The 22,301-nt window shown below is 47.9% G+C and overlaps 3 non-coding genes across 3 annotated transcripts; 1 reads left to right on the top strand and 2 right to left on the bottom strand.

The window, feature by feature from the left end:
- Positions 1 to 15,811: 15,811 nt before the first annotated feature.
- trnar-acg (transfer RNA arginine (anticodon ACG)) lies at positions 15,812 to 15,884 on the bottom strand. The gene has a single exon. It is a non-coding gene; the product is annotated as a tRNA-Arg (tRNA).
- A 2,645-nt stretch (positions 15,885 to 18,529) lies between these two features.
- Positions 18,530 to 18,621, top strand: trnar-ucu (transfer RNA arginine (anticodon UCU)). The gene is given in 2 exon segments: positions 18,530 to 18,566; positions 18,586 to 18,621. It is a non-coding gene; the product is annotated as a tRNA-Arg (tRNA).
- Positions 18,622 to 20,096: 1,475 nt separating this feature from the next.
- On the bottom strand, positions 20,097 to 20,168 carry trnaw-cca (transfer RNA tryptophan (anticodon CCA)). The gene has a single exon. It is a non-coding gene; the product is annotated as a tRNA-Trp (tRNA).
- Between the last annotated feature and the right edge of the window lie 2,133 nt (positions 20,169 to 22,301).

Raw genomic sequence — 22,301 nt, 5'->3', positions numbered from 1 at the left:
ACAGAAGGTGTGATGACCGATTGAATCCCTTCCCACACACGGAGCAGGTGAACGGCCTCTCCCCAGTGTGAGTGCGTTGGTGTTTCAGCAGAATACTTTTGCATTCAAATCTCTTCTCACAGTCAGAACATTTAAAAGGTCTCTCCCCAGTGTGAACTCGCTGGTGTGTCTGGAGGCCGGATGACTGAGCGAATCCCTTCCCACACACGGAGCAGGTGAACGGCCTCTCCCCAGTGTGACGGCGTCGATGAGTTTCCAGCTCTGAAGGGTAATTGAATCCCTTCCCAGAGTCCCCGCATTTCCACGGTTTCTCCGTGGTCCGGGTGTCCTTGTGTCTCTCCAGGTTGGACGATCAGTTGAAACCTCGTCCACACACAGAACACGTGTACGGTTTCTCCCCACTGTGAATGGTGTGATGTTTTTTTTCTGGCTGTGTAACTGGTTAAAGCTCTTTCCACAGTCAGTGCACTGGAACACTCTAACTCGGGTGTGTGTGTCTCGGTGCTTTCCCACTCACACTGATGTTTGAAACCTTCTCCCATGGATAGAACAAACAAACATTTCTCCTTCCACATTCAAAGGCCGATGATATTCAGGTCCTGATGAATCGAGTGACTCTGTCAGATCTTGATGTGATCTTTGGTTTGAGTTTCCCTCTGCAAATCCTCCCCTGTAAAAGGAGTTCATAAAAGTTATCACTGTAAGTACAGGATAGAAATTCAGATCAGACAACTATACTTTCTATGGAACATTATTTCCTCTCTCATTCCTCAAAGCTGTAAATCCCCGTCCCACACACTCTCCCTCCTCCCTGTGCTGAAATCCAAACCCATCGCATCATCTTTCAGTGGCCCGAAACCATGAGTGAAAGGGTGAGAGAGGAATGTGAGAGAATGTGAGAGAGGAATGTGAGAGTGAATGTGAGAGAGTGAGTGTGTGAGAGTGTGAGAGAGTGTGAGTGTGAGTGAGTGTGAGTGTGAGAGAGTGTGAGTGCAGCAGTGGGCTCGGTGTGGAGAATGAAGTGGGGCAGGTGGAGCATATTTCATTGGGGCAGCAGTGATCATAATCTCATTAGGTTTAGAACAGTTATGGAAAATGTCAGGGGACAGTCAAATGTGAAAATTCTTAACTGGAGGAGGGCAAATTCCAGTGAGTTAAAAAGGGATCTTGTCCAGGTGGATTGGTATCAAAAATTGGCAGGCAGAACAGTAATTGAACAGTGGGAGGCCTTCAAGGAGGAGTGGGTTTGGGTACAGAGTAGACAGATTCCCACGAGGTGGAAAGGAACAGCATCCAAAGCTCGAGCTCCCTGGATGACTGAAGATGTAGAGATCACCATTCCTCCTTCATTTATAGACGCTCCCAGACCGATCACCATTTCTCCTTCATTTGCAGACTCTCCCGGACCAATCACCATTTCTCCTTCATTTACAGACGCTCCCTGACCGATCACCATTTCTCCTTCATTTACAGACGCTCCCTGACCGATCACCATTTCTCCTTCATTTGCAGACGCTCCCTGGCCAATCCCCATTTCCCCTTCATTTCCCGGCGGGGAGTGAGGGGGGGATAATGTTCACTGTTTTATATTCGGGTCTGGGGCCGCACTCGGGGTTTGTAAAGCCTGAGCCTGGGCCTGAGCCCGGACCCGGGCCCCGGGGTTTATTGAGCCTCTTGCTCCGATCCTCTGACCTGCACCGAACGCGCTCCTCCCGCAGCCTCGACTGGCCGCGCATGCTCAGGACACACTGCCCAATAATGAGTCACTACTGCGCATGCGCAATGGTCTCTACTGATTCAGATAGGGCACAATCTGAACCGCGCTGCATGCTGGGTGATGCAGCCGCCATTGATGATCATAATATCAGGCCGGAAAACAAAGGCATTGGAAGCAGGAAGAGCGCGTTTGGAACAAAGATAATAAAATAAACTGAAATACCAGCTCTTCGTGTCATTTAAATCGGCACAAACACACAGCGCAGACGCTCCACCACTTTGGTGAACTCCAGAAAATATTTTTTCGGTAACTTTTATTAATTTCGTTTTATTAAATGTTGCAACTGACGGGTTCAATTAATATTTATTTTCGAACTGCACCTCAGGATGTCAGTCTCAACACTAATCCCGCCCTGGTGATTAAGGAGAGTTCCGGACCAAGAGGAGGAGCGGAAATTGACTTGAGGGGTGGGCGGCTGAGGGGTGAGTTGGTCCTCCAACCAATCGGAGTGTGTGAGGGGTGGGAGTTGTGGCACCGAATGGGCGGGTCGAAGCCCAGATGTCCCTCATTGTCTGAAACATAATTTTTAAAACCTAATTTATCTTAAACTCCTGGAGACAACTCAACCTTTCTGTTGCGTCTTGAAACAGATCAAACCAGATGAGGTGGAGCAAACATTTCAACATTTCTAAGAAAAACACATTAACTAAGAACAGCCAACATGGATCATTTGAGATAACTCAAGTCTACTGATGAAGTGAATGTAGTGGTTGTTGTGTACATTGATTGTGAAAGGGTGTTTGGTAAGATGCCGGACAGGAGGCTTGTTGATAAAATTAGTACTTACCGTATTAAAAGGAATGAGGCAGTGTGTATAGGAAGTTGTGTGAAGGGCAGAAAACAGAAAGTAGTGGTTAATGGATGTTCTCCAGACTGGAGGGATGTGAACAGTGGTGTCCCACAGGGTCAGTGTTGGGACCATTGCTAACCACAATACAGAGAATGATATGAGCTTGGGTATGTGGGACACAAGGTGAAAATCTCCAGATGACGCCAAAATTGGCACCGGGGCAACTGTGAAGAGGAGTGTCAGAGACTTCACTGTGACGTCCACGGGTTAGTAAATGGACCAGGTGAAATTTAATGCAGAGAAATGTGACGTGATGCATTTTGAGAGGAAGAAAAATGAGATGAAATGTAAACTAAATGGACAAAGTTTAAAAGTAGAGGAGCAGAGAGACTTAGGGATGGAAGGTTCTAAATAATGCATTGTCTTATTAATTAACAAGTCTGAGAGTCAGCAACTTTAATACCTCATGAAGAAATATACGAGTAAATTCTCTTTCCTCTCCCATACCAGACTAAACATGCAAATCCCCCGTGTGGACGAGATCAGCCCTCTGGATGGAACCACGGACTCCCTGAGCTTGATCTCCGGTGTCTCCAGTCCCAACTGCCCCTTACATCAGTATCCCCTCACTTTTATACCCTGTTGTGATCCATCTCTGTCACTGGAGCTGGAACTTCCCTAATCTGTGGTTTACAAGGACACATTGCTTGGTTCCCAGCAGTTACTTTTCTTCAGTAGTGTTCTCATGATCCCTGAACTACCCTGCTTACTGTTAATCAGAATCATAGAATCATAGAAAATTTACAACACAGAAGGAGGCCATTCATCCCATCGTGTCCGCGCCAGCCGAAAATGAGCCACCCATCCGAATCCCACTTTCCAGCACTTGGTCCATAGCCTTGTCGGTCACGGCACTTCAGGTGCATATCCGGCTACCTTTTAAATGAGTTGAGGGTTTCTGCCTCTACCACCCTTTCAGGCAGTGAATTCCAGACAACGACCACCCTCTGGGTGAAAAATGTCTTCCTCAGCTCCTCAATAATCCTTCCACCAATCACTTTAAATCTATGCCCTGCCCCTTCTTTATTGACCTCTCTGCTAAGGGAAATCGGTCCTTCCTATCCAGCCTATCTCGGCCACACATAAATTTGTACACCTCAATTAAATCAATCCTCAGACTTGTTAGACTCGAATTTTTGGATCAAAACCAGACGGAGACGGAACTGCTGACCAAGTTAAAGTTTATTAGAAAACCTTGTGCACAAAGGGAGAGTGGCAGCTTCCTCAAGCTCGTGACTAACTCTCAAAGGAACGTCAGCACTACAAGCATGTTTATACCTTTCAATAAGCAACACCCACCTGCCGTAGAATGTGGTACAGGTCTCCGTAACTACAGAGGGTTTCATTGGGTGGTATAGTCTGCCACTCATTTGTCAGGTGCTACCTTGGGTCGTCCCATGACATTAAACATCTCACATTCCTGAGGAGGACCCTTATCAATAAACACAAGTCCCAGACATTGAAACTACACAAAGGGTCTTCACAAAGTCCTGAGCAGCTGCTTCCTATCTGACTCCCTTTTGAGCTGGGGTAACCTTGGAGATATCCACCGCTCCTCCCTTAATCATCCGAAGTGAGCTGGTTGGGATAAACAATGTCGGCTTCGGCCTTGGATAAACATTCCCTGGTGTGTTCTGGAGATAAGCGAGGTGGTGGACACAAATCTAACAAACCTGCCTTTGTCAGCTTTTACAGTGTGGGTTACGAGCTGCTCCCATAATGGTCAAGTATCCCATCATGCTTTGCTGCTACCTAAATGCTACATGTGCGATTTAACTACTTGTGTGTGTGAGGATAGGAGTGGCTAATCATTCTTTAATATATATATATATATATATATCAGGTTAGGTGAGGGGAGGCTGGAGGTTTTAGATTTCTGTTCACAAGCCTATTTTCCAGTCCAACAGTCCCCCCTCCAAACCTGGACATTGGATTATTCAGGGAAAAGCAAGAGCGCAAGTGACTGAGGTTTTGTCTAATAATCAACCTAATTTACTCGCCCTCTCCCCTCCCCAGCCCACTGGCTATTCCAGGGGGATCCTCTATTGGTCCCATATGATCCGACATGAGTCCTGTCGAGGCGGCCGCCTGTCGAGGCACCGGGTCTGCATCAAAAGAGGGTAATTAGTCATTTACATTAAAACCATTCCCGATTCAATCTCCTGCTGCTCTCCTCACCCACACACTTGATTTTTCCCATAAGCGGCTGAAATCGTCTGAATCACGGGTGGGGGAGGGGCGCATACACCAGCTGTTTTAACCACCTGTCCCACCAGATGTTTTGCCTCAGCCCGTTTCCATTTCTTACATGCCATACATAGCAGAATAAAGACCAGTATTAACTGCACCATGACCAAAACATGGGAAATTAGTCGGATCCATGGGTGAATCTGTCCATTTAGTCCCCAGTCCCATAAGTCATCCCACCACATGGTCACCTTGATCGCGTCTATGTCTTTCCTCAACTCCTTGCTCCCCTGTTCCATGGTATAATACACCTGCTGGGAATGTTCAACCTTCTCTCGTAACTGTCTCAGGTGTTCGGGCAATGGAGGTATTGGATATCCAAACGTGTTGATGTAGTTCCATACGTCGTTCCTAATGTCTTCAGACACTTGAAGAAAGGTCGTGTTGTCCTGGTGTATGTCCACCAGATCCTCATGTCCAATTCGTACAGGAATTTCCGGGGTGAAGCTAAACTCCGGACTGGGGATGGCACACATTAAGTAGCGTAACTAACACATACCCACCTCGGTTATCATCCAGATAGCACGTGTGTGTACCAAACTCGTCCCGGCACCATTCTAACTCCGAGTCAGTAGCTGCCCGTCCATAAACCAGCAGTCCAAACAATCCTATCATCCCTGATACAGACCAATTCATAGTGTCAATGTCGCCACTGTCCCAGGTTCAGGGACCAGTGCTGGGCCGGGGTAGGCGAAGAGGGGTCCGATAGACCTGGGAAAAGAGGAAAGAAACAGAGGGGAGGATGAAGAGGAGGGAAATATTCCAGCCTGGGTAACCAATAGTTGGAGAGTCAATATGTCCGGTAGCGGTGGCAGTACTGGGGCCGGCCCGTGTACCTGTAAGGCAGAGAGAGAGATACAGAACATCCTAAACAATTGACTCGATCTTCTGACCTTGGTCCTGGAAAAAAAAAACAAGAGAGCTGATTCGCATTATTCTTAACGATTTATTACGCATCTGTTAACCCCTCCACACGTCCTGTTCCAATCCAGTCCGATCCGTTCATGCTGCAGCAATCAGCTTGAGGAGGGAGACGCTGACATCTAGAGAGATAGTGTGCCTCCTGTAAATGCTGGACCCGGAAATGGTTAGCCTGGTTGGTCTCACTGAGCAGACGCAGGTATGTCAGGAGGGTGTTTTGGAACTGGGAGGTGTCCCCTGTGCCCAGTGGGGGTGCGTCTTGGGGTAACACCATGCCCCGTCCAGTCATTAGTTCGAATGGTGTAAAGCCGGTGCTTTTGGCTGGCGTGGCCCGTAATCGCCAAAGATTAGCGGGGAGGACGGTGTTCCACCCTTTCCCGGTCTGCAGGATGATTTTACTGATGGATTGTTTTAGCGTGCGGTTCATTCCCTCTCCCATTCCAGACGATTGAGGATGGCAGGGGATGTGGAACCGCTGTCGGACCCCCAAAAGAGCCAAAGCCTGTTTCATTGTCTTGCCGGTGAAATGAGTCCCCTGATCCGAACCTATCTGGTGGGACACTCCCCAGCGAGGAATGACCTCCATGGCTAGGATTTTTGCTGCTGCTTCGGCCGTATTCCCCCTGGTCGGGAAATCCTCCACCCAGCGAGTGAAAAGGTCAATGATGACAAAAACATGGCTGTACCCGCCACTGGGAGGGAGGGGGCAATTCCCGTTTGGAGACAGGGCAAACAGAAGCGTCCGGACTCGTGGATTTCCCTGGCCAGGCCGGGCCACCACCAGGTGTCAGCTATGAGGTAGTATAATTTGTACCCTCCCAGGTGTGTGGGTTCATGGTCGGATTGTATCAGGGCTCGTCTAAAGGCTCTCGGGACCGCATACCGGGTCTCATGAGGCCAAAACCCCTGGGCGTCTTGATGTGCTCCCTCTTGCACCCAGAGGTGGATATTCTCGGTGGACTCAGAAAGGTACGCGGTTAGGAGGGACTCCCTTGTTACCTCGCTAGCTTGGGAACCCTTCCCTTGTGCTTCCCCTCTGCAGAATTAAGAGCCGTCACAGGGGGGGTGAAGGCCGCCTGCTGAGCGGCCAAGTCCGCAGCCCGGACGGGTCTCCCCCGTCTGATGGGCCCGAATCTTAATGACAGCCCCCAAGGTGGGACCATCCGCTGCCCGAATAAGCTCGGCGATCGCAGTGGCCGTGTTTAATTGAGTGGCCTAAGGTAGTCAAACAGCCTCGTCGCTGCCAGAGACGCGAGTAGTCATGGACGACACAGTAAGCATCCTGGCTGTCAGTTTATATGTTCGCCGTTGTCCCTTCCGCCAATTGGAGGGCTTTGGTGAGCGCGGTGATCTCTGCCAGTTGCCCCCCTCCTCCGTTCCCAAGGCCCCTTGAGCAAGAGTCTGTCCTGACGGACCCACCACGGCCCATCCGTTGACCCGTCGGCCCTCGTGGTAAAAGCTGGACCCGTCTACAGACATTTCTAAACAGGCCCGGACGATGGGTTCCGTAAGGAGAGGTCCCTGACTCTCGGAGCGTAAAATAGTCGTGAATCATGAGGAGTCCCTTCATCAATCAGGAAAGACGCCGGGTTCGTTCGAGGGTCAGTTATCACCTCAATCCGGATCCCCTTACCGAACAAACACGCCTCCCATCTCGCACGCCCCTGATTGGAAGTTGTTTTTACGCTGCCTGTGAGGAGTTTAACGAGGCTGTGACGGGTGTGTCGGATAACTTTACCGGGACCTGCCATGGGCTCTCTTGCTTCTACAGCCGGTGCCGCACAGTCGGTGGCGGCCAGATATGGAGGCTGTCCTGTCATAGAGGGTGGTATTGGGCAGGAATAGTACCCCACCGGCCGGATGTGATCGTCCCGGAATTGTCCCACCACCGCACTATACGCCCGATTGCCCACCCAATTCCACAAATGGGAGGGTTTTGCAGGGTCCGGGAGACCCAGGGCAGGTGCATTAGCCAAAGTGATTTTGACCATTTCAAAAGCTTCGACTGCCTCAGGTGTCCAATCCAGTCTCGCCTCTCCCGGGGGCCCTCCCTTTAGGAGGTTGTTTAAGGGACTTGCCAATTCGGTGAAGTCAGTTCCGTACGTGAGGCAGTAATTGAACAAACCCATTACACTCCGCAGGACGGAGACGGTCGCGGCATTTGAAAAAGTGCTGGGACCCCCTCGGGGGTTGACGTCCTCCCTTCTGGGGAGATGATCTGACCCAGATAGATAACCCGTGGGAGCCCCATTTGGGCCTTAGTCGGATTCAGTTTAAAACCTCCGACGATTAGCGTCTCCAAGACACATGTTAGGGCGTCTAAATGATCTGAGGGTGAAGGGCTTCTGATGAGAAATTCGTCTACATACTGGAGACAGGCGGGGGTTTGCATGCGGGCATCCACCATTGCCGGTTGGAGAGCCTTTTCCAGACTCGTGGAAAATAATGGGGGAATGGTGGAATCCGTGGGGCAGCCGGGTCCAGGTATATTGAGTGGACCGCACAGTGAAGGCAAAACATTCCCGGGACCCAGCGTCCAGAGGACAGGTCCAGAACCCGTTTTGGATGTCCAGTGCCGTAAATATGGACAGGCCTGGGTGGAGTCCGTTTAAAATGGTAGCGGGGTTTGCTACTCGAGCGTGGAGTTTATCTGTGACTTTGTTCAGGGCCGTATAGTCTATGGTCAGCCTCCAGGACCCATCTGGCTTTTGCACAGGCCATACGGGGGAGTTGGTCCGGGAACGGGTCTCAATCACTATCCCGGTTTCTAACAAATCTCCCACTATTGACTCAACGGCACGTTGGGCCTCCGGCCGGAGGGGATACTGCCGGTGAGCCTCGTGGTAGGGTCCGTGAACCCTGACAGGGTCCATCTGTGCCCTACCGCAATCTAGCTTGTGGGTAGCCCATGCGAGAGGGTAAGCTGCGCAAACTTTCCCCCATATCCCTTCCTCCGCCCAAGCACGCCCAATCGGTCGGAGGACCTGGACCCCACACTGTTGGGTATAATCTGCTGAAAAGGGAAACCTCCCCCTCCCGGCCCCCCTATTTGCAGTGAGTGGTCACTCAAGGCAGGTTCGCCTCTATCTGGTGCAAGATGTCCATTCCCAAAATCAGACCCTGGTTATTGGGATCTTCCCAGAGCCTGGCCCGGGGGATAGCTGTCGGGGGATTGGAATGCTCTGGCGAAGGATCACGCTCTCCCCACTAACCCCGCTGATATGTATTTTTTTGTTTACGATAGGAAAATCTGAGTCGGTTATCGACACCGAGGCTCCCGTGTATAAAAGAGCACAATACTGCCGGCCTCCTAACAGTACGTTTAGACACGGGCGGGTGGCCCCCGGTCCTCCGACGGAGGAGGCCGTGGTGTCCAATCCTTGATGAGGGGAAGATGGGAGGAGGAGAGCTCGCAGTCCCTCCAATTCACGGTCGGATAACACGCCCCCCTCCCTTGTAGGTCTTTGCGACCCCTGAGTGGTTCCCCGGGGCCCCTGTCCTTCCCTTCCCCCCCCTTTCCGTAACACGTGGCTTGGCTATGCCCCGGGCGCCCACGATTGGTGCATGGTTTCCTTTACACGGGGCAATCTCGATATAAATGGCCTGTTTCCTGGCAATTAGAGCAGGCACGATCCTCTCGGGCTACTACCACCGGTTCTGTTTTAATTTTTGGGCTAGTGTGGTGCAGGATCCACGGCAGGACGGATAGGGTGTGGCCCTGGCGGAGAGTGTGGGTGTCTGTCAGATAGAACCCGAAAAGCCGACGAGTCCATTCCCGAAGCCCTGCCTCAGTGGCCTGTGGACTGGCCCCCATCCTAAGCGCTGTTTGGTATGGTTTATCCAGTCCCCGAATTAAGCTATCTGTAAATCTTGGATCGTTGTGTTTGGCGGGGATGCCGTTGGTCTGTCCCCAATGTTCATACCGTTCAATTACCCGGTCAATATCCGCACTGGGGTCTTCCCCCGGGTTTTGTCGTGGGGCCGTGAGTTCTGTCCAGGTGGCAGTGCCGTTACCCAATCCATCTTGAACCCAGGTCTTTAGAGCTTCAAATTGGGTGTCACACTCGACCATAGTGGCTGGGACCTGCAAATCCCAAGGGGGCAACGCCCCAAAGACAGCAGAGAGGCACTTAACCTCAATGATATCTTTTATGTCCTTTATGGACAGATTAAAATGTCGGGCGGCGCTTTGTATCTTTGCCCATACGTCGACATTGGGATTATGTCACTTCAGGTCGGGAATGAGAAGGATCAGGCTGGATCTCTCCTGTGGTGTTAAAGGCTGAGATTCCCCCCAATGTGCCCCTGCCTCCCATTTCCCCATTTGCTGCCCCTCCGGCTGGGTTTGGATTTACTCGGACAGGGGCCAGGGGTTTCGGCTCCCCATTTCCAGGTTGTCCCGGTGCCGAAGGGCAGATACGGTTGTATTCGGGAGGCACTCAGGCTGCGGCGTTTTGTGCTGCAGAGCCTCCATTGCCTTAACCATTCCCCCCACATTCCTGTAAATCGTCTAACTCCTCCGTTGCTGGCCCTTCCAGATCCAAAAAGGCTGCAAACTCGAACTTTAGCCTCTTGTACAGGTCTCAAAAAGTCCTGGAGAGAAGACGGTCTCCCCCATTTGTCCACGATTAAATATCCTGTCTGATCTGCCCAACTAGCGAGCAGAACGGTACCATAATTAATTTGTTTAGCAGCCTTGTGTCCCGCCCACCACTTTATTTGATCGACGACTGGACTCGTCTCCTTCCATCCGTTCCTGATCATTTCACTTTGATATTTTAAATTAGCCTCTTGGACTCGTTTTACAACAGAGACACTGGTGGGCAGAGCCGGGACGTCCGGAGGAAGGGGTTTCCCCTCGTTACTCATGTCAATCATTACGTATATCCTTATGCTCTATCTTATACTTTAATTTATTTTACTCTAATCTTATACTTTAATCGGCACAAACGTATCACCTTATAGTCTAATTTATACACACTCACTGGTCCCCGGATCACAATCCTGTGGTGGTTGTCGTTCCCTTCGCCTACTTAATCCTGGCCGTCACGTGGGACTTGGTCCTCTTAATTCAGGCTCAGGCTCGGTGTTTGAGATAAACCACCACCCTTGTCCGTGTCGATCACCACGTGACTCTCAAAATCCAACCTTATACTGTATCGGAATAGCGGCATAAACTTATACTCTAAGCAAACAAACACATACACTATATCTTATAAACCTACAGGTCTAGTCAATTCCGTCAATCCGTGGTCTCCGTGAGGAATTTTACTACGTGATAATTTTAATACTGCGGCAAGTGCCACTGCCAATCCTGTCTCCAATAATGAGCCGAGCCCCTACCATAGGCTACCGGCCTCACCCTCGAGGGCTTTATAACAGGGGCACCCCCCATCTGGAGTACAGGGCTATCCTGTTTCACTATACCACGTACCCTCCAATACAGGATCCGTTAGCCGACCTGCAGCGCAGTATCCCACTTCTGACACCAACTGTTAGACTCGAATTTTTGGAGCAAAACCAGACGGAGACTGAACTGCTGACAAAGTTAAAGTTTATTAGAAAGCTTTGTGCACAAAGGGAGAGTGGTCAGCTTCCTCAAGCTCGTGACTAACTCTCAAAGGAACATCAGCACTACAAGCATGTTTATACCTTTCAATAAGCAACACCCACCTGCTGTGAAAGGTGAGGGTACATGTTTACATAACTACAGTGGGTTTCATTGGGTGGTATAGTCTGCCACTCACTTGTCAGGTGCTACCTTGGATCGTCCCATGACATTAAACATCTCACATTCCTGAGGAGGACCCTTATCAGTAAACACTTAAGTCCCAAACATTGAGACTGGGCGGGGGTCTTCACAAGTCCTGACCAGCTCATCCCTCACTCCCTTTTGTGCTGGGGTGACCTTGGAGATATCCATCGTTCCTCCCTTAATCATCCCAAGTGAGTTAGTTAGGATAAACAATGTCCTTGAGTAAACATTCCTTAGTGTGTTCTGGAGATAAGCGAGGGGGTGGCCATAAATCCAACAAACCTGCCTTTGTCAGCTCTTACAGTGTGGGTTACGAACTGCTCCCATAATGGTCAAGTATCCCATCATGCTTTGCTGCTACCTAAATGCGACATGTGCGATTTAACTATCGAATTTTTGTGAGGATAGGAGTGGCTAATCATTCTTTATTATATATATATCAGGTTAGGTGAGGGGAGGCTGGAGGGTTTGGATCTGGGTTCACAAGCGTATTTATCCAGTCCAACAACAGTGAGGAGGAGAGTGACAGGACAAAGACAGGTTGGTGGAATGGGCAGAAACATGGCAGATGAAATTTAACGCAAAGAAGTGCGAAGCGATACATTTTGGTGGAAGAACGAGGAGAGGAGAAATAAACTGAAGGGCACAATTCGAAAGGAGCTGCAGGAACCGAGAAATCTGGGGGTTCATGTGAACAAATCTTTAAAGATGGCCGGGCAGATTGAGAAAGCGCTTAAAGAAGCATACAGGATCGTGGGCTTTACAAATAGAGGCATAGAGTACATAAGGAAGGAAGTTATGATGAACCTTTATAAAACACTGGTTCGGCCACAACTGCAGTATTGTGTCCAGTTCTTGGCACCGCACTTCAGGAAGGATGTGAAGGCCTTTGAGAAGGTGCAGAACAGATTTATTAGAAAGGTTCCAGGAATGAAGGACTTCAGTAACGTGGATAGACTGGAGAAGCTGGGGTTGTTCTCCTTAGAGCAGAGAATGTTGAGAGGATATTTCGTCGATGTTTTTAAAAACATGAAGATTCCAGACAGAGTGGATCGAGAGAAACTGCTCCCATGGGCGGAAGGGTCAAGAACCAGAGGACAAAGATTTATGGAGATTGCAAAAGAATCAAAGTCAACATGAGGAAAAACGCTTTTACACAGCGAGTGGTTAAGATCTGGAATTCACTGCCGAAGTGAGTGCTGTAGGCATATTCAATCGTGGCTTTCAAAAGAGAATTGGATAAGTACTTGAAGGGAAAAAATGCAGGGCTACGGGTAAACTGGGGGAGTGGGGCGGGGGGTTGTGACAAGCTGGATTGCTCTTGCAGAGTGCCAGCACGGACTCGACGTGCCGAACGGTCTCCCTCCGTGCTGTCACCATTCAATGATTCTGGGATTCAAAGAGGCAGAAACTAAATAACTCAAACTTGTGAAACCCGAGATCTTTAGATCTTTATTCTAACGCCCTCCCAACTGAGCGATTTCCGTCCCACTGCAAATTGAACTTTGTGTCATTATGTTGGAAGAAAATAAAACCCCAGGAGGAATTGCCCCTCCCGGTCAATCCGCACTTCATGAATAAACATCGCACTCATATATACACCCCACAGTTCATATATAAACATCGCACTCATGTCGCACTTGATACAGCAAAGGCTATGGGCCCTGACAACATCCCAGCTGTAGTGCTGAAGCCTTGTGCTCCAGAACTAGCTGCGCCTCTAGCCAAGCTGTTCCAGTACAGCTACAACACTGGCATCCACCCGACAATGTGGAAAATTGCCCAGGTATGTCCTGTCCACAAAAAGCAGGACAAATCCAATCCGGCCAATTACCGCCCCATCAGTCTACTCTCAATCATCAGCAAAGTGATGGAAGGTGTCGTCGACAGTGCTATCAAGCGGCACTTACTCACCAATAACCTGTTCACCGATGCTCAGTTTGGGTTCCGCCAGGACCACTCGGCTCCAGACCTCATTACAGCCTTGGTCCAAACATGGACAAAAGAGCTGAATTCCAGAGGTGAGGTGAGAGTGACTGCCCTTGACATCAAGGCAGCATTTGACCGAGTGTGGCACCAAGGAGCCCGAGTAAAATTGAAGTAAATGGGAATCAGGGGGAAAACTCTCCAGTGGCTGGAGTCATACCGAGCACAAAGGAAGATGGTAGTGGTTGTTGGAGGCCAATCATCTCAGCCCCAGGGCATTGCTGCAGGAGTTCCTCAGGGCAGTGTCGGAGGCCCAACCATCTTCAGCTGCTTCATCAATGACCTTCCCTCCATCATAAGGTCAGAAATGGGGATGTTCGCAGATGACTGCACAATGTCCAGTTCCATTCGCAACCCCTCAGATAATGAAGCAGTCCGAGCCTGCATGCAGCAAGACCTGGACAACATCCAGGCTTTGGCTCATAAGTGGCAAGTAACATTCGCGCCAGATAAGTGCCAGGCAATGACCATCTCCAACAAGAGAGAGTCTAACCACCTCCCCTTGACATTCAACGGCATTACCATCGCCAAATCCCCCACCATCAACATCCTGGGGGTCACCATTGACCAGAAACTTAACTGGACCAGCCATATAAATACTGTGGCTATGAGAGCAGGTCAGAGGCTGGGTATTCTGCGGCGAGTGACTCACCTCCTGACTCCCCAAAGCCTTTCCACCATCTACAAGGCACAAGTCAGGAGTGTGATGGAATACTCTCCACTTGCCTGGATGAGTGCAGCTCCAACAACACTCAAGAAGCTCGACACCATCCAAGATAAAGCAACCCGCTTGATTGGCACCCCATCCACCACCCTAAACATTCACTCCCTTCACCACCGGCGCACTGTGGCTGCAGTGTGCACCATCCACAGGATGCACTGCAGCAACTCGCTAAGGCTTCTTCGACAGCACCTCCCAAACCCGCGACCTCTACCACCTAGAAGGACAAGAGCAGCAGGCGCATGGGAACAACACCACCTGCACGTTCCCCTCCAAGTCACACACCATCCCGACTTGGAAATATATCGCCGTTCCTTCATTGTCGCTGGGTCAAAATCCTGGAACTCCCTTCCTAACAGTACTGTGGGAGAACCGTCACCACACGGACTGCAGCGGTTCAAGAAGGCGGCTCACCACCACCTTCTCGAGGGCAATTCGGGATGGGCAATAAATGCCGGCCTCGCCAGCGACGCCCACATCCCGTGAACGAATAAAAAAAAACCTCATATATACAGACCCACAGTTCATATATAAACATCACACTCATATATACACACCCACAGTTCATATATAAACATCACACTCATATATACACACCCACAGTTCATATATAAACATCACACTCATATATACACACCCACAGTTCATATATAAACATCACACTCATATATACACCCACAGTTCATATATAAACATCACACTCATATATACACACCCACAGTTCATATATAAATATCACACTCATATATACCCACCCACAGTTCATATATAAATATCACACTCATATATACACACCCACAGTTCATATATAAACATCACACTCATATATACACACCCACAGTTCATATATAAACATCACACTCACATATACACACCCACAGTTCATATATAAACATCACACTCATATACACACACCCACAGTTCATATATAAACATCACACTCATATATACACACCCACAGTTCATATATAAACATCACACTCATATACACACACAGTTCATATATAAACATCACACTCATATCTCCACACCCACAGTTTATAACAGAACAGCGCACTCCGAATCCACACCCAATTTATATTTACCCAAAGTCCTGTTCACAGCTCTCACCAAAGTCTGAACACTGAAAGTTGAACTGTTTTCCAGTTACTGTCCGTCCGACTTTGTAATTTTAGCATCGGATTTTATGCAGACCGGCAAAGGGAGCGGAATAGCGGTCCTGGCGGTGAATGCTGCTTCGAACGGAAGTCTCGGTGTCCAGGAGCTGGCGGGGATTGGAAAGCTCTTGTGTCACACGAAGTGTCTGAAAGGCCCGGATACACCTGAAGGTTATCAGTGCGGTGCCCACACCTCGTGCTGTAATGTTAGCGAGCCGGACATCAACTTAAAAGTCGGCGTGTTCGAAACACGCTGTGGTCACAGTTTCATTCTGTACATAACTGAACGGAAATCATTGAAAATGGAATGTTTTCTTCGCTGATTCACCATAAACAATATTTTATTATGAAATTTGATTCTCAGTTCCCCAGTGTCAGAGGGAAAATTGCATAAATCCGAGCCAGGTAGGAGTCGAACCTACAATCTTCTGATTCGTAGTCAGACGCGTTATCCATTGCGCCACTGGCCCAGCTGATCTGTTTGATTTCATTTTTCATTCAGAATCAACCCAAAGATTGACACAGAGCGATAAACACAGCGAGAGATACAGACAGTGTCGGTGAACACAGCGAAATAGACAAGAGATATAGAAATGTGCCAAACGGCCTCAAACTCCACCAGACAGTGGCGGGTATCTGACAGGTATCAGTGAGAGGAGGTGGTGAAGTTGCAGTTTGATTTGGCTCCGTGGCTGAGCTGCTCAAAGTGCCCGTTTGGTCGGGGCCTTTTGTGATATTTACCCAATTTGTGAATTAAGCAACAAAATAACACAGAGCGGTATTTGTATTAGTTCCGGAGTCAACAAGGAAAGGATTCCAGATCTGCAGTATGTAAATGTTCCTGCACTGTACAGGCGGACCTCTCATACAATGTGTCCGAAACACCTTTTGAGGATATTGCTCGAGAGGGCTGATTGTACAAACTTCTTTACTTACAACCAGCAACCGAATCTCTATTAAAAGTTGCGAAGCGAAGCTCGTTTCAGAGCAGTTTTCGCTGTTCAGCTTTTGTAAAATTGGTTGAAACTCATTTTGAACACATCTGAGTATCAATGAGAAGGTCAGGCACAGGATTGTTGGGATGGAACCGTCTCTAACAATAAGTACAAAGAAGAATTGATTATAAAGTGAAAAAAGCCAATCCAATCTCTCAGTCTCTCTCTCACTTTCTCGGTGAGTGAACGTAAACCAACAGAAGAAGCTAAAACAAAGAACTGAGCAGTTTTGTTTGTTTCCTTTTCCTTCGGGCGAGTACAGTTGAAGAGAATGATTTCTGTTTGCTGCTGGACAATTAACTGTAATGAGCAGTGTATCTGGTTCCCATGGTACCCAGTGAAATATCCACGTTTCTATCTCCCATTTACACTGATACCTTCCTTCCTCACTAATTATAGGAAACTTTTGGTCAGGTTCAATCACACTTCAGAAGACCAGAAGCGCAAAGGAAGGTCGAAACCTCATGGTGACGTAACCTACAGGCGAGGGAGGTTTGCAGGTTTACCTGGAGCTGGAAATGGATAAACTCCTTCCAATGTACAAACTCCCCTCACCAACAGCAATTCAATTCTAACTGATCTGAGACTTTGGTCATTTATGGTGATTATACTTTGTGGAGTTAAAGCAGCAGTAAAATCCATTGTGTGTTATATACATAGCCGTTCAGTCAATATAAAACATTGTCATCCGACCCACCATGAGCAATGCCACACGGGGTATGTTAGGTCACGGACAGTTCCGCCTCCAGCAGTTGTTCTCTCGGTCACACATCCGGCATCACCTCTCGGTCTCACACTTCAGAGTCACGCCTGAATATAAACACATTTCTGTTTCACACTTTAACCTGGAGGTCAACAAATCACAAGTCAAGAGGAAAGGAACAAACAAATCAAATATTTAAGAATGTTAACAGATAGAAAATTCACCATAAATGACTGAGAAAAAAATGAAGCAAACGGATCAAGATGAACAATTAGCAAAAGGTAACAATTAAAGAAAGGAGATGGGGAACTGATCATATCGCCCCAAATAGTTTTTGAAAAATCCTTTCGGTTTACATCTTAGTTTCTCCGTTAAGTTGGGGATGTACATCTAGAAATATTTTTCTTAACATCATAAAGACAATTAGAATACAACTTTCACAAAGTAGGGATTAATCTTACTTATACGATAGCGTGTTATGTGTTTGTAAAATCTGCAATTGTTTTACCATTCTTTAAGTTTAGAGGGATGCTCTGAATATATGTTCTACATTGAAATGTGAGAGGATTAATACAATAAAACGTGGACATTTTTTTATGAACATGAAGAGCTGCTTTTCCATCTTACAGATCGCGATATATTTATTTACACAACTGTCATTTGTGAAATGATGGAATGTATTTATTTCTATATCTGTACCGGTAAGGAAATCCCCACTGGATCATTTCCAGGAAACAGTCAAGAACTTAAATTAGTTTGTCAAACCCAAAACACCCGTTGGGAATTGCTGATTGAAAATTTAAATGGAAATCGAGACCATCACAAGGTATTGGAACAAATATACCCGCTGAGGTTTCGGGGTTGTTACTGATTTATTTCTATCACTGAGTAACCTATTTTAAACAGGGTGAAACTACAAATCTAATGATAAGGGTCTGGGTTGGAGAAGGAACAGATGAAAGTATCAAATTTAATTACACTGATTCCACAAACACTGCACACCACATCCCTTAAACATTGTTAACTGTTTCTACATAAAACTGGAGAGGGTGTAAATAGAAAGTAACAGAACAAAAAGCTCATTAATGTATCAAATTTAATTTTGATATTGTTGCACAAACACTGAACATCCCATCGCTAAAACACTGTCCCGATCTAAAATCAGTCGGCAGGACCCTGAGACACAGTGAAAATGCTGTGATTTCAACCTGGTTCAAAACACGCAGCCTTCTGATGTGGAGTCAGACGCGACTGTTCTTGCACCAGGCCCACAACAAGCGGCTGGAGCCGGATCCATTGGAGGGCGATCGGTGCAGACTGCCGCCGCGGCTCTCGGAATGTGAGAGGCGGAAACAGGAGCAGCCTGACCGCCTCAACCACAGCACAGGATCCCCGCTCTCCTTCAAATTCCATCACCGACTCTGTGGCGCAATGGATAGCGTGTTGGACTTCTACTTAATAATCGGAGGGGACATTCAAAGGTTGTGGGTTCGAGTCCCACCAGAGTTGGGTTTTAGTTCACGGATCAGGAGCTGGGAAGTGAAATTTTGCAGCAAAACCGCGCAAACTCTCTCAAGGAGGAGACTCATCATCTGCTCAGACCGAAAGTCAATCTGCTGGACTTCCGGCTCTGTCAGACTGAATGTTCCTTCAGACAGGTTTCTAACTGGACACATGCATCCTGCTGCCGTGTGAGCATTGGTGCTGGAGGGGTAGAATTCTTGCTTGCAGTAATTCTATTCCTGTAAAACTAGCTCCTGAAGTGTAGGTTGGAAAGTATCCTGGCTGAGCGGTCTAAGGCGCTGGTATAAAGTTCCAGTTAAATCCCACGATTTGTGGATGGTTCAAAATCATAGTTTGTGTCTCCAAAACCGCAGCCTCCCTCCTGTAAACAAGTAATACTGAACATCTCATCTGCTATTGCAACAGCGCAGACCGGAGGAACCACATGGCAATACAAATAAGTAGATGCATTTTGGAACAAACTAATTGTACCTTCAACTCCGGTCGAAATGTTGACAAGCAAAAGGATTGTTTGATCTCGGTGAGACTCGAATTAACAACCTCGGTATTTCCCGACCCTGTCCTGTCAGATAAGGACCGCGCACTGACCGATTGCGCCGCTGGAGCCCGGTCACTCTGATCACCTGTCCCGCTCTGCTGGAAAGAATCTTAAGGTGAGAGGCCCGAACCTGTGGAAACGTGTCCAGTCACTGTGATGAAACTAATATCTGCACTTCCACTTTCAGCTTCTTTCACATCCTCTGCTCCATCGCACGACAATCGGGTTTTCTGCGAACAGGTCAAAATGAACATTGCCAGAAATTCTATCAGTGGTGAGATTTGAACCCAGCGCCCACGCAGTGATTGGATTTATTGTCTTAAAGTAGTGAGCTCCGTTCACACAACGCCTCGCCAGTCTCTCACATTTTGTTTAATGCCCAAATAAATAAATTGGAGCTAATTGACCGCATTTACGCCGTGCTGGGGTTGTTCTCCTCAGAGCAGAGAAGGTTCAGAGGAGATTTGATAGAAGTGTTCAAAGTCATGAAGGGTTCAGATAAAGTTAATAAAGAGAAGCTGTTCCCATTGGCGGAAGTGTCGAGAACCAGAGGACACAGATTTGAGGTGATTGGCAAAAGAACCAAAGGCGACATGAGGAAAATCTTTTTACGCAGCGAATGGTTATGATCTGGAATGCGCTGCCTGAAAGGGCGGTGGAAGCAGATTCAATCGTGGCTTTCAAAAAGGAATTTGATAAATACTTGAAGGGGAAAATGCAGGGCCACGGGGAAAGGGACGGGGAATGGGACTAATGGGATTGGTCTTACAAAAGGCAGGTAAGGGATTGATGGGTTGAATGGCCTCCTTCTGTGGTGTGTTCATTCTGTGATAAATATTATTTTACACACAGTGAACAGACCATCCCTGAAAGACTGCCCCGCGATAAAACAGAGTGACACTGAAACGTTGTGAAAATGCAATGACCCCGACGTGATTCGAACACGCATCCTTCTGATCTGGAGTCAGACGCGCTACCGTTGCGCCACGAGGTCCACAGCGCCCACCTGGAGCCGGATCCATAGGAGGGAGATCGGTACCGACCGCCACAGGGACTCGAAGAGGCGGAAGCAGCAGCAGCAACACCGCAGGAGCCCCGCTCTCCAATCCAGCCGTTCCCAGCGGAGAGCTGCCAGTCCCGGCCTGAGCCCTGTCTGGGAGCCGCCTGCCATTCAGTCTTTACAGAACGGGACCGATCCAGTTTCAGCTCACACACAAGCTCAGGAATCCCACTCCTGACAGGTTCAGTGATTTAAACCTTGTTTAGATTCAGTGAATTGGGATTTAATTCAATCCTCATCTGCCCGCCGCTCTGTCAGTTCAGGACTTTATTTAAACCGATACTTGGAGCTCTGTTTTACAGGGAGCCGGCTGTTTCAGCATTTCTCAGTCCCACCACGAACACTTTTTGCTGCTCACTTCTGCTTAATACAAAGTTCCCAGGAACGAGGGGATTTCTACTGGGTACTGAGTTCGAGTTAAGGAACAATAAAGGTCCGATTACACGACTTGGTGTATTCTATAGGCCACCAGCTGGTGGGACGGATATGGAAGAGCAAATTTGCAGGGAAATTACAGAGAGTTGCAAAAGTCATAGAGTAGTGATAACAGGGGATTTCAACTATCCTAATATAGACTGGGATAACAATAATATAAGGCGCAAAGAAGGGGAAGAATTTTTGAAATGTGTTCAGGATAACTTTCTCGACCAGTACGTTTCTGGCCCACTGAGGAAGGAGGCATTGCTGGACTTGGTTCAAGGGAATGAGGCGGGCCAAGTGGAGCAAGTGTCAGTGGGGGAGCATTTAGGGAGCAGCGATCAGTATCATAAGGATTAGACTATCTATGGAAATGGACTCTGTCCACTCTGAAGTAAAAGTATTCAATTGGATGAGGGTCAATTTCAGTGCGATGAGAACAGATCTGGCCCCGGTAAATTGGAATTAAAGATTGTCAGGCAAAACTATAATTGGACAGTGGGCGGCTTTTGAAAAGATGATTCGGGTATAGAGAAGGTACATTCCAACGAGGTAGAAAGGTGGGGCAACTAAAGCCAGAGCTCCCTGGATAATAAGAGAGATAGAGAGTAAGATGAAGTGGGAAAAAGTGGTGTATGACAGGTGTCAGGTTAATAACACAAGTGCCAACCAGAGAGGATATAGAAAGTTCAGAGGGGAAGTGAAAAAGGAAATAAGAGGGGCAAAGAGAGAGCATAAGAATAGCGGACATCATAAAAGGGAATCAAAAAGTCTTCTACAGACATGTTAACAGTAAACGGGTAGTAAGAGGAGGGGTGGGGACGATTAGGGACCATAAAGGAGATCTACTCATGGAGGCAGTGGGCATGGCCTGAGGTACGAAATGAGTACTTCGCATTGTTCTTTACCAAGGAAGAAGATGCTGCCAGATTCTCGGTAAAGGAAGATATAGTCAAGATACTGGATGGGCTAAAAAATGAGAAAGAAGGCTGGCTGTACTTAAAATAGATAAGTCACCTGGTCCGGATGGGATATACCCGAGGATGCTGAGGGAAGTAAAGGGGGAAATTGCACAGGTACTGGCCATAATCTTCCAGACATCCTTAGATATGGGGATGGTGCCAGAGGACTGGAGAATTGCAAATGTTAAAACCTTGTTCAAAAAAAGGGTGTAAAGATAAACCCAGCAACTATAGGCCAGTCAGTTTAACCTCGGTGAGGGGGAAAGTTTTGGAAATGATAACCCGGGACAGAATTAACAGTCACTTGGACGAGTGTGGATTGATTAGGGAAAGCCAGCACGGATTTGTTAAAGGCAAATTGTGTTTAACCAACTTGATAGAGTTGGTTGATGAGGTAACAGAGAGGGTAGATGAGGTCAATGCAGTTGACGTGGTGTATATGGATTTTCAAAAAGCGTTTGATAATGTGCCACGTGGTCGGCTTGCTGTCAAGATTGCAGCCCATGGAATAATGGGGGCAATAGCAATATGGATGCAACACTAGCTAAATGACAGGAAACAGAGAGTTGTGGTGAATGGTTGTTTTTCGAACAGGAGGGAGGTGGGCAATGGTGTTCCATAGGGGTCGGTGCTGGGACCACTACTTTCCTTGATATATATTAATGACTTGGACTTGGGAGTAAAGGGT

The sequence above is a fragment of the Heptranchias perlo genome, unplaced genomic scaffold (assembly GCF_035084215.1).
Source record: "Heptranchias perlo isolate sHepPer1 unplaced genomic scaffold, sHepPer1.hap1 HAP1_SCAFFOLD_289, whole genome shotgun sequence".
Classification (NCBI taxonomy): Eukaryota; Metazoa; Chordata; class Chondrichthyes; order Hexanchiformes; family Hexanchidae; genus Heptranchias; species Heptranchias perlo.
The sequence above is the reverse complement of the archived record's forward strand: the minus strand, read 5'-3'. Positions and strand labels throughout refer to the sequence as shown.